The sequence below is a fragment of the Gavia stellata genome, chromosome 17 (assembly GCF_030936135.1).
Source record: "Gavia stellata isolate bGavSte3 chromosome 17, bGavSte3.hap2, whole genome shotgun sequence".
NCBI lineage: Eukaryota > Metazoa > Chordata > Aves > Gaviiformes > Gaviidae > Gavia > Gavia stellata.
This window is the reverse complement of record NC_082610.1, coordinates 9,031,428-9,044,926: the sequence shown is the minus strand read 5'-3', so window position 1 is coordinate 9,044,926 and position 13,499 is coordinate 9,031,428. Positions and strand designations below refer to the sequence as shown.

Below are 13,499 nucleotides of genomic sequence, written 5' to 3'. Positions count from 1 at the left end.
GGCAATCGTATATGCTAATCAAACCTTGCTGTACCTTGTGAGTTGGGGGAACATTACATCCATTTTACAGATGAGGAAACTGAGACACAGGTTATACTGTTGTCCACAAACACACAGTCCTTGCATAATAAACCTTATTTTGCAACTACGACAAAAATATTTCTACCCTTCTTCTGAGGATCTTTTACACTGGAGATATATAAAAGACATGACATTACCATTTAGCTTTTGTAAAGTAAGGTGAAAATTAATGTAAAACCGAGGCTTTACTTGGTTAATTACTGGCTCGCTTTTGGATATGGTGAGGTACTGAAAGGCGGTCAGATGAGACAGTTAAGCATCTTATACACAGTGCAATAATTTATGAAACTGGTATCATGGAAGGAGCATATTTCTTGAAAGATTTAGTAGGCGAAGGCTAAACTGTGTGTCTCTTCTTTCAAAATGCACATGCTTCTGAAAGGAACAGGAAAACAGTAATGGCTGCAAATGTGTATTAGCAGGCTATGTGGACTATCCTTATTCTCTACTGTTGCTATGTTTTTGCTTTTATCACAACGCATAAATACAGCTGCCTTTTATTCAATACCTTTGCAACTTTCATAGAATAAGATAAGAATTCAATAAAAAAGCATAAGAAAGATCTGTATTTACTGTGGGCTGGCTGTTAAGTCATTGCTGGCTTTGAGATTGTGCACTTAGACATAACTTGAGAGGTTCCAAAGTGCTTCCTATCACAGGTCACTCCTGGTTGTGGGCAGAGCAGGGAGAAGAATGTGTGCTGGGTTGGCGTCTTCTCCGAGGGAAGGAAATACATAAAGTAACGCATGCGGAGTAGGAAAGCTCGTGCCCAGGGCGAGGTGACATACCTCAGTGTTGAAATAGAAGAAATGTGTGTATTTATTTGTAGTACTTCGCACGTGGGAAATCTCACAATTCATGTATCAAAACACACCCTCCTGTATGTACCATTTAGTAACTATGCAGCTCTTACATTTTACTGTATTAAAATCAGCGCTGTGGTATGGTATCTCTCACCTACAGTTCTTCCCTTCTTCCTAAGAAGGTTAAGCACAGCTGTGGATGTGAACTGTGGTCCACGATGCCTCATTTCTACATCAACACAATATAAACTAGGGCATGTGCCTATCTTGTTTGTCTGCTGAGAAAAACATTTGCTAGGGAAGAGCCAATGTGCAATTTGGATTGTAGAGGGGGGTTGTAACCACTGGAAAATGAAGGATGAGGGAAAGCCAGGAAGTGCAGGGGAGCACTTGGCAGATCTTTCTGTCACATTTTCTTTCCCAAAAAGCATACAGTACTCTGCTAGCAAGGTACAGGGTATCTGGTATGTGGGAGGTGGAGAGACAAGTGAACTAATCCAACCTTCTCCCATTCACTGTTAGCATCTCTCTGCGCTCATGGGGAAGCGGGAGAGGTGGCTTCCTCCAGGGGAAATGTAGTCCCGCTGTCTTCCTCCTGCAATTACTGACCCTTTTGCCAAGTCTGCCAAATGGATTCAGAGCAAGGTGATGAAGAGCAAACAGAACCGAGACTCAGCAGACTCATCTTACGCAGGGACTAACCAGTATCACAGACAGGGAACAACTGTAAACCCTGCCACACTGGCCTGGACTTAAAGTGGTGGTCAAAAGAAAAAAAATTTTGATATTTACACAGCCTCTTCTTAAGTCAACGCTGTGTTCGTTCGCTAATATATTTTATAAACAGAAAATAGATAGAAGAATATTTATAAATTTGCAAGGACTCAGATAGGAAAAGTAAAAATTAAAGATCCTCAGATTGGATGGTGGGTCTGAATTAGGAAAAGTAAAAATTAAAGATCCTTAGATTGGATGGTGTGACTGAATTTGGCTTTTACAGATGTATTTGTTATGATGCAGCGTTTCATTATACATGCATATACTCTTCTTCCCCGATCTTATTCAGCAAAGAGGATGCATGCTGCTCATTTAGCAACTGGCTATTCAGTATTTTGTTTTCTTGTCACTGTTTACTCTGAACTTTTCTGATGCATTTATTGTACACTATTCAGACCTTGTTCTGAAGACAGAATGGCTTTTCAATAGCACATGTCAGTATATAGCACTTGAATGCTTCACAAATACCAACTGTGTTATTTTCCTAATATTCTTGTGAGACAGGCCAGCAAAGTTACCTCCATTTTATGGACAGGGAATTGAGGCACATCAAACACATGACGAATGGTATCTACTAATTTCAGAAACACAATCTGAGGCATTTAGGACTTGCTTTCCCAGAATGTTTAGCATTGTACAGTATTTCCCATGATCAAACGCTAACTTCATTTGCAGCTGTGAGTGCTCAGTATTTCTTCCAGAACCCCAAGTCAGGCTCTCAGAAAGCGAGACACAAAACAAGAGTTCAGAACTTCTGAGTGACATGATCACACAGAAGCTTAGTGGTATAGGCAGAGAGGTGTCATACTTTCCACGATATCCTTCAATTGTCTTAATTGTGAGACCATCCCTCCTGCAATCCTTGCCCTCTCTACAATCCCAGTTTTCAAACATTACAGCAAATTGCTGGTTCTCCAGGAAGCATGTTTCACTGCATATGCCATATTCATCCTCAGATCAGACGTATTTTGAACAATAAACAACATTAGGGTCCTCTGAAAACAACTGAATATTATCCTGCCATTAAGATCTGAATCATAGCACACCCCCCCCCCCCACCTCTGAATAAAGCCTGAAGAGGCATTTCAAAATATCATTCCTTACATTTTCTGTGTGCAGCTTAACAATATAAACAGGGCTGCAAATATTAATCCTATTAAATATTTTAACACCATTAAAAAAATTCTAAACTTTAAACCACAAACAAACTGGAAACTCATCGCATGGCAGATACAGACATCCACAAGCTAAACAACAGACCTTTATTTTTGGCACCAATAGGGACATTGCGGTCATTTGAACTAAGGCAGTAAGTGATAGCATGAATAGGCTGTGATCCTTTTTGAACACCAGCGTTACAGAACGATCAGACATTTTCACAGATATTTGCTGACCACAGAGAAACAGTCACATTTAAAGTCCCAGTGTAGGACCAAATGTTTTCTGGTGGACAGACTTCTCTGCTATTTCTGAGGCTGTGACCTCCATCCCTTTCAACCTCTCTTTCTCTTATCAGTCTGAAAAGAACCAGGCTGATTTTGCTCACATCGGCAGTCCCAGTCCTCGTTGCCCAGGCCTCCCATCCTGCAACTGGTCTTCACGACAAAAACGCCCCTTCCCCGGTTACCCGCGCTCCCCAGCCTCTGCCCCAGCCAGTCTCAGCTTCCTGCTTCCAAGCTCTTCGTTCCCGCTCCTGCCAGTCCTGGGTTTCTCTTGCCTGTTTCTGCCCATATTCCATCCCCTGCTTCTGCTCCCAGTGCCTAGGTCCAAGTCCAGCACCAGGCCACCCTTCCTTGCCTCAGCCCCTTGTCTTCCTCATCCCCTATTTTGTCCTCCTCCTCTTCCGACCTGTTGTTCTTGATCTGCCCTTCTTTCTCCTGCTGGCACTGCTTTCCGCCCTGCTTCCTGCCCCTGCCCTTTCCTCTGCCCCAGTGCCCCCCGCCCAGAGTGCGGGCACAGGCACCGGCTCGCCTCCCGGTCCAAAAAGCAGGGACATCCCTGGCAAAGGGTCAAGCTGAATACACAGTACTGAGCGTGCCTGGGCCAAACAGGTGGGTTTTCACAGGACAGCAAAAACACATCCCTGGCATAAATGCTAGACATAAAATTGCATATTTTTGTTTGTTCTTTTAAAGAATTGAAGATTTTCATGAAAATATCCCAGCATGTGGGTAAACCAAAACTTCCTGTAGCCTACAGAAAGCTGGTGGGGCAACAATATTTTAAGGCAAAATGGCCATAGTCTGGCAAAAGTAAATATGTGAGTGAAACCAGGATCCTATAATCGCCCTCCTTGTGATAATTTCTTAAAGCCCGTATCAAAGAAAGGTAAAGTTTGTCAGTGTAAAAACGAGGCAATGCTGGAGTAAACTTCCTTTGTGCGAAGTTAATTGTGTATCTGCATTATTATAGTGTGTTTAATTACATGATCACACACTATTTTCACCTATACAGGATGTCAGAAAGGTTTAAATTTAGCATCTTCAGAATCAGACTCTAAGCTTCACTCACTCAATTCAGAAATACCGGGCTATGGAGGAAGGCTATTACTGCACAAGGCACAGCTAGGGAAGGGGCAGGATGTGAGCGCTGGCGCTTCCCACCCGCTCTGTTTCGGGCGGTCCCGGAGGCTTTGTGGTGATAGGAACAATTACACTGAACCCAGCTAAGCACACAGCTTTAGGGCATGCACTACGAAAGGAAAACAGTTCAGACAAAACTTATTACATACTTTGCCTCTGCTCCTCCCTCTGCCTGAAGAAAAATTCTAATTACTTTATTTGTTCTCAACGGGAAAAAAAAAGTAGAAGTGGAGGATAAGAATACATAAAATGACACGCCAGAAGGGACACCGAGCAATCAGTTAGTCCAGTCCCAGCACCGAGGACCAAATACAGCACTGATGGTTTTCTGACACTGGTCTGCCTTGTAAGACTGGGATGTAAAAATCCAAGTCATGGCTATTCTAGGAACTTCCAGTGGGCTGGTACATTTGCCTGGGGTGTATTTTGTTTTTTTTTTTATTTTAAACCAATGAAATCCCTAATAACAAAAATACTAACCCGTGCTTTTGCCAGCGTAGCTTATTGTATCAAGGGGACTGTTTTACAGATTTATCACAAAAAACAGACTTTCCAATGTTTTTCTCTTCAGTATTAAAAGGACTGACCAGCAGTTTTCCTAGCAACCTCTCCTGATGTTGATTATACCTCAGTTACAAAATGCACAGGAACAGTATGCAGGCTTTAACTGACTATAAAAGGGATTGAAAATAAAGTAAAAATCTTATAACTGAACCTAAGTAACCACTGACAGGTTAAACGAAGAGCTAGCTACTAGAGATAACGTTAAAGAACTGATTACTATACAACCATACACATATGCTACAAATATTCTTCTGAGGAATCTATTGGCACTGCATTGTGGAGGCAACTAGTGAAATCCAGTATTACACCTACACAGCATAAACAACAATCAGTTCATAAAATTACTTCTCAGATTTGAGGAAATGTAAGTCTGTACAGATTGTTTTTACACTGGCTAAAATACTCAGAAATAATTGAGGTGGACGACATTCAAGAAAGAGCAAAATTTCATAAAATTAATTAAGGGCTGCTAAAATCACATATTCTGTAAAATGTTTTAAGCAATAAAAAGTATAAAAATGTTTAGCAACAATATAATAAGCAGATATACATATATTGGCAAAAATCTAAACCCAAAATAATTCTTCATATTACTCCAAAATAATTATTCTATTTTTAGCAAACAAATAAATAATAACACGAGTGATGTAAAATCATTGAATCTCATAAAAAAAGAGGTGGGAGTTCAGGTGGGAATTCATTCTCCATTTGATATATATTAAAATAATTCCACTGAAGTTAACCTTGTGACTCTGCTAACAGTTACATGAAGCTTTAACAACTGAGTCCAAACTTCCAAAAATTAAACTTAAAAAAAAAATCTTTACAATTCCATTTATTTGGATCTTTGACCAAAAAAATTGCTTATGACTCTGTTATGGCTCCAGTCCTGCCTTGAGGCAGGGAGATGGGTTAATGACCTCTCTAGATCCCTTCTGGTTCCATTTGCTACAACTCCATGAAGACTGAAGTCACCAAAGCTGAAGGGATTTGGTTTAGGGGGAAGAGGGGGGTGGGGAGAAGAATTTTAGGAATGCTGGGAAAATGCAAGATGCAGACTCCTAGTTGGGGAGCTTTATATCCTACTTATTTCTCTTTGAAGCAGAACTCTTGCTATTCCATAAAGCCCACACAAGAGAGAACAGGAACAGTCAGTGGTACAGAGGCCGAGTTCCTGTTACCGTTTCCTCTTCTGCTTATGATGCCCATAACACAGCCCTTGCGTTGTGTTTTCCCTTTTACGTCTTTTTGTTATTACCTCACTTATACTTACTAGTAATTATTTCTATTATCATAGTACCAAAGAGAAGACTTCAGCATTTTTGTGGCTATCATGAAAAGGGTGGATTTTAAGGAGAAATCTGCAGGCGTTAGTAATGCAGCTGTATAAAACCTCCTCTTAGAGTGAAGAACCCCGTTTCTTGCTTGAAAATTATCGAACTGTCAAGCGATTGTCACAATTACCTGACTGGAAATAGATTTCCTGATAATGAATAAGACCTCCCAGGCAGGCTGGGGAAAGGACATGGAGGCCGTTGGAAATGAAAACAAGCAACTTAGATCTTAAGAAAATAGGGAACCAGTGGATATGCCAAATTACTCCACAGCCACTGAGCTGTCTCTTTCTCTTTGCAGTGAAGAAGATTGTCCCAAACGGGAGGCTTCAGCTGCCAGTGCTCGGGGCCAACTGTGATACAGTGCAGCTGTGCACCCCCAAACTGGGCTGCCGGTGACAAAGGGCTGTGCAAGAAGGAGCTGGCAAAGCCCTGCCAGGCGCTTCCCGCTTTGCTGGGGAGCTGCGCTCTGCTCAGGCCCTGGCTGTTCTCCCGTGCTACCGCTGTGCCGGGGCCCGACGATGGAGCTTGCTGATCCGAGTATGATCCTCACCTGCTGCCCTGACTTCTCAGCTTGAGAGTGGACTTGCCTCATCACTAGGGATCTGTCCGGCAGTCACCAGGACTGGTGGTTGACCCTGGTTACCTTCACTGACCCTGCTCTGCTCTTATTTGGGTGGTGGGGGAAGGATTTAATAGTGGTGGCTGAGCCCACCAGGGACACTGGGTATACCTTCAATGCAATAGCAACACGTGGCACTGATTCTCTGCGGTGCCCCGAGCCACACCTTCAAGGCCATTGCAATATGTCTGTGCGGTGAAAGAGGTCCCGAATGAACAGGTTTACCTGACGTCCCCACAGGTTGCTCTTACATTTCTAACGGAGATAGCTGCCAAATGGTTACAAACTCCTTAAGAGATACACATTTCAGGAGTGTCTTAGCCTTGCCAGTCAATGACTTCACTGCTTTCTTAACAGGTCATCATCAAGCACAGTAACTAACTGGTCGTCTTGGCAAAAAAAAATTACTACCTTTGGGCTTAATATAAACACAAATATGTGCAGGTATGAAATGAAATTTCTTCTAGAGAGAAGAGTTTGTTCAAATGTTTGACATGGCGGTGACTCTTAAGTTTTGGCCTTTTCCCTTGCTAAGTTTGCCAATTGAGAGACATCAAGTATGTGTATTATGACGAAATGAATTATATTTTATACGATATGTAGTCTACTGGAGTGACATATCACTTATGTTGACACAACATTGTAATAACTCACATACAAATCTGACAATACCGCTATGAAAAGATATAAAATTCTTACTAATGCCACAAAACATTCTGAGTTATGTAAGTTCACTTCTCAATGGCAAAACAGGAAGCCCTTTACCACTGAAGACATTATAAGTTCTCACAGCAAGGACTAGAAAAGTCACTCCAACCGGCCTAGACCCGTGTCAGGCAGAAATCGTATGACAGTCCTGAAATTTGGTTATGACTAGTGTCTCACAATCTAGAATATTTCTCTGTGGAGAGAATGGTGCCAAACTATCCTCCCATAACTGCATTTAGGTCTTAGGCAAACTATTTTCAAACTAATTTATTAAGAATCTCTTACATTCCTGTTCACATTACAATTTTCTCGGTATTTTAACAAATTCAGGAGACAAACCAGTTGGTAACAAATTTTCTGTATAATGGACATGAACTCAGTTTCTTCTTGTTCTGCTATATTCACAGATGCTACGTTACCATTTTTAAATCACAGCGATGGATACATTTTCTAAACCGTTTATAAAGACAAAAGACTTGACTTTTAAAAAGAACATTCTAAAATTCTCTACTTTTCAGGTAACTGTGATTGACTTATAACTAATCACAACTATATCAACCCATGTTAAAATAAGCACATCTACCATATGCATTTCCTACTTCTTTTTTTTTAAGCTGAAGCATAATCTGAGCCATCAAAATTAATTATTGTTAACATCAGGTGTTGAGAGGAGGCTTCCACTAAGAATAGCTGATAAATATACTTCTACCTACATATCCCTGTCTGTCTGCTAAAGGACACATTACTAATATGAAAATAATTTTTTATATATAGCTAACAGTACTTAAAATACTTGAACACAATTCAGAAACTCTTATTTTCCATCACTTACAGAATGTAAAATAAAACTAGGATAATTCTCACTTTCACCTCATTTGCAGGACAATGATGTTTTGTTGCGGGTTTCCCATGCTACAAAGAGGTTATTTGAACAGTGACTTTAAAGACACTTGGCAAAATTAAGAACCATTAATGAACCCACTTCCTTTTGTGATAGATTTTGTAAAAGTTGTTTTACGTTTCAGAACACTGAATCTTAATACGTGCCTCTTCAGTGCAGCTTTCCAGTGTATCTGCTTTACAGAAGTGATATGGTAATATCCAAGAGAATTTAATTCAAACTGTGCTGATTCGTTTGGATGTGCCACATGGTACTGTTTCTGTTCTCTGACCAGAAAACTACGCAAAGTACTTAAAATCTCAATTCCTGAGTCTGAATTTAAAACTCAGTTTATTTAAATGCTGGCTGTTGCAAAGCCAAAATCTTTCAGAGATCATTTGTACCAATAAAATTCTATTCTGTACATGTTTGTGTAAAATGAATCCCTAGGGGATTTCAGATGGCTGAAGAGGTTCCAGTAAATTGTGAGTAGAGACAGGTGGGTTTTTGTATGTGCAGCATTAGTCACTACTTTTCAGTGACAGGAAACAACAGACAATTGTCTGAACAAACTCTTTCATTCCAAAGAAAAACTCCAAGATGTGTTAAAGACAATTTGCTACATGTGAAGAGACACAAGGGAAAGATAAAAATATCAGCAAGATTTACCTTCTCTGATGTTTGAGAATGCCGAATGTTTGGCACTGCGAAGTGCTCTAAATCACACGTACAAGTAACAAACAGACCCACTTCATATTATAACTGTAGTCTCTGCATAACGAAGAAGCTCCCCATGTTATAAAGGGGGCTGAATTAAGCAGTGATGGTTATAGAGTATGCAGGGACTACAGCTGTTCAACTGCTCATCTGATCCAAAATGTAGAGAAATACATGGTAATCTTACAACCAGAACTGTAGTAAATATTTACATAGCAGACTATTGCAATACTTACTGACCCAGCTCTTATCAAGCACATATTGAAAGACTCTCTCTTTCCTGAAGAGTTTACAGTCTGAATACACAAAGTGGGTAAAACAAAAAAAAAAAAAAGATAAAATATCCAAGAAGAATGAAAAATGTCATGATGTATAAATACTGTATTAATGCAAAAGCTTTTTTTCCCTTCTAACTGAAAAAATGTTCTATGAGAAAGAGTACCCTGCACAGAAAGGCAAGTGGAAGTGGAAGAGAACAGGGAAGAAATTATGTGACAAAGTGCTGAAGAGAAGATGGAGTGAAAAAAGGGAAAGATGGAGGGCAGGAGGAGATATATTATCTAGGGGCATTACAGTTGAGATTGGAATACGTTGTCTAAAAGCTGAAGGGAAATACTGTTCTAAATTCAAACAGCAGTTCATGAGTCTGAAGGTATCATCTATATCCAAAGCAAGCAGACTAACATTGCTCCTGTAGATCTGTTCTTTTTGCTGAATTTCTCCTCCCTGGGCTTACATAAGAGCAGTGTGGGACCCGTGATGCAGGTCTGAGTAATTCTAGGGCTCTCGGGATAGTCCGGATGGATGCTAATGTTAATGTCACATTCTCTCCCTTGATGGATTCATTCAACCTAATTGCAGCTGTCTACAAGTCAGCCATTCAGTCTAACCTATATTACATACTTAGGATGAGATGAATCATCCTTGCAAGTGCTTGCCCATCTCTGCTGATTATTCAGGAAACCTGGATGACTAGCTTAAACTGAATTCTTAACTCGGAGAGTAAAAGGTCAAGGAGAGGAATTCAGTCCTACAACTACATGAAGCTTCTCATTGAGTCAGTGCCTCCACTGTACCTCTTCTTTCTTTGAATGACATTGCAACATGCCACAAAGTACAGATTTCGTATTAAACCACAGATGGCTCACTGGAAACGCTCCAGAGTGGCTGGCGATGCCCGTGCTGCTCTGCAACAACTTGGGTCTCTCTACTGGGAAGCTTGAGAAGTGCTCAAGACACTGTGTATACAAACAGAAGCTATGTAAGTGAGGAGGAGGGAGAAATAGCATTCAGAGACAGAAGCATCTGTTCTAGGAGGTCCAACATATTGCAATGTTACTGTCACCCTCTACAATTTCAGCTAAGTTGGAAAACTAACCAAAAATTTGAGTTCGCATCCAAAGCTATCTGTTAAAGTTCACTGTAATCTATCAAGCTTCTGTCTCTGTTTAAATATTTTGTTACATTTCAGAAAGGTCATTAATACACCTATTTAAAAACCACCATTTTATCTCAGGGTGTGCAACAACACAAATAAACTGCTTAAAAGTATTCTGCCTCTTGATAAAATTGTCCAGATTGATTTCAACACTTCACAGAAAGGTTATGCTCCAAGACAGGTAACTCACAGAATCACTACAGTTGGAAAAGACCTGTAAGATCATCAAGTCCGACCATCAACCAACATCATCATGCCCACTAAACCATGTCCCACAATGCCATGTCCACATGTTCCTTAAACACCTTCAGGGATGGTGACTCCACCACTTCCCTGGGCAGCCTCTTCCAGTGCTTCACTGCTCTCTCAGTAAAGACATTTTTCTCGCCCTAGCAAGCCTCTGTTACAAGTGCATTCCAATGCCTGAGTTGCCAACTCAAAAAAGAAATACAACAGGAAGGCAAACAGACTTCTGAATTGAACAGTTCTGCCAGCTATTGCTAAAATACACATTGTCTACAAGCTTCCATTGATTTCAAGTACCTAGTCTCTATAGATACTATGAAATTTAGAGTTTAGTGAAGTGCTTTCCTAAGAAGAACAGGAGAAAACGGGAGCTGCTCTGAGACTCTGGACCAGCCCAGCTGTGAGCTGCCCCACAGCTGTCTCAGCGTATTTTCTAGATTTTCCTATATACTGACAACGCTTATTTCCTCCTATACATCAGTTTCAGAAGTTGCGTGTACAAACACAATATGTAAACTATACGTGCAAATGCACATATTGCTTATGACCTCATGTGAGTTACTGGTAACAGTGTAATGGCCAATGTGTCTACCTACAGAATCTCTCCAACGCATGCACTACTGCTCTAGAAAGCACTGAGACCGTGTGAGCTGCATGGTTTTACACTCGACTACACAATGCAAACCACCCATACAATATGTCCCTGAACGCCGCTGTTTCGAGAGAGCAGTGTCACAGGTTTGGCAAGTTGCTGGTTATGAAGAAGGAGCATGTAGGGGGGCAAAATGTAAATGCTAGCTGGGGGGATATTGTTGTTTTATACTGGGAGTAGCCCGATGCTCAGTAGTCTATTTACTTTTTTAGGTCAGCTAGAATTAGAAAAAAAAAATTTCCATTGCTAGGCAGCCCAGCACATCTGTGAAGCATTTCTGGGCGTTCAGACCTGAAGCACGCGCTGCCCAAAGGGAAGATTCATTACCCCATGTTACACAGCCCGCCAGTCCCTCCCCCAGACGGCACAAGGGCTTCGGCAACAGGAAAGCGCCTTCGTGCAGAAACGTATTACATGACCAGAACACAACAATTAGCACATTTGTAAAGCTTCAGGGATAGGAACAATTTAATAGCTTTTTGAAGCAGACTAATTTTCAGGAGCTTTTTATCTTTTTTTTTTTTTTTTTATTATTTTGCTTTTCATGCACAGACAAGTTCTTTGCTACAGGTATTTTCTGAGTCTGCCTGGCAGGATTATTACGTGTAGAGAAACACAAATTATTCAATCACTTCAAAACAGTGCTGGGGAAGTGAAAAAGTGCTATTTAAGTGAAAACTATTATTACTAATCTCTGTTTTAAAAGCAAGTCTCATTTAGATAGATAAATGTATTGCTGGTGTACAAAATTCTGCACATTTACAAACCAAGGCTGCTAAACAGATGACCAGTTTGTTTATGTTTGCAGCTTTTCACAAGCTAGAAACTTCAGCTCTGCAATGGTAAACGCCACTGTCAGATGCTCCATGCTAAGGCAAAAACCAGGCTAGAAGAGAAAAAAAAAATACATTTCTGCTCTCATTGTCTTCTCACCCTAAAAACTGGCACTGATATAGGAAGTATGTTCAGTTCCTGTAACTCCCAGGTGAGGATGTAGAAATTATATAATTGATATTTTAATAACTCTTATTTTCAGTACTAATCCCCCATGACTCATGAGGGCTACAGTTTAAAATTCCAGTTAACAAAGCCTTTTGTAGCATTACTACCAAATAATCTTAGACTTCAGAAATCACTGAAGTGTAATTTAATATCATGATGCTGGATTACCCTGTTTTGGTATGAAAACGTACTGTGGCATACTTTTACTCAGTGATTGATATTGCTTATTAAAAAAAAAAAAAAAGGATCGCATTGGTTGACTACCCTTTGGCAAACCAGTGCTTTAAAGGAAGTTTAAGCACAGAATAAGAAGTTGCTGAGGAAAGGTTAAAAGACAGGTCACGCTAATTCCCTTTTAAATGACTCTATCTAAGACAGTAGGACTCAGTGTAAATTGAAACAAATATATTAAATATGAATGACAGAAACTGGCATCACATTAAATGCAAGACTTGGTGAGTAATTAAGATTAAAATAAACATTACTATTTATCTGGAAGTTGGGGGCGAGGGTTGAGCAGATTCCTACATCAAAAATGTGTTTTGTACAGAAAATATATGTCAAATTATAGTTATTTGCATTCAGCTGTTTCTAGCAGTTATTTAGTTTTGTACTTTTCATGTGTCAGTATTTTTTTCATTTCACTTCTTTATTCCCTACTACAAGTAAGTCTCTTTAGAGCAATAAGATCTTTAAAATCCCTTTAGTGTTTAGAAATGTCAACAATTCAGTAGACTATACTTGATGAATAGGCCAGATAGAAAAACCTGCCTCAAGTTTTTATCTCAAGAGAAGTAAGGTGCTTTGAAGAGCACTTGATTTGAGATTTAGAAGCCTGCTGCTATTCAGCCAGACACTCTTGAGAGCTGTTAAGTGCTGACCCATAGCATGAAAACAGGTTGGAGGGAGGGAAGAAATACCGGTAAGAAATATATTTTGTAGTCCCTGTATAATTATTTCTTCTAAATACCATTTAAACATTTCTTCCATTAAATAAGTAAAAAACAACTACGAGACCAGGCAACCTTATCAGATGACCTTATTTGAATATTTTGAATGTAGCTAGAACTTGCCAGGGGGAACAGCCAGAGCA

At 40.1% G+C, this 13,499-nt stretch overlaps 1 protein-coding gene across 1 annotated transcript in view; it reads right to left on the bottom strand.

Annotated features, from left to right (window-relative positions):
* ELP4 (elongator acetyltransferase complex subunit 4) overlaps positions 1 to 13,499 on the bottom strand; it is a 151,497-nt gene that overhangs the window by 852 nt on the left and 137,146 nt on the right. The gene's annotated exons all lie outside the window — the stretch shown is intronic.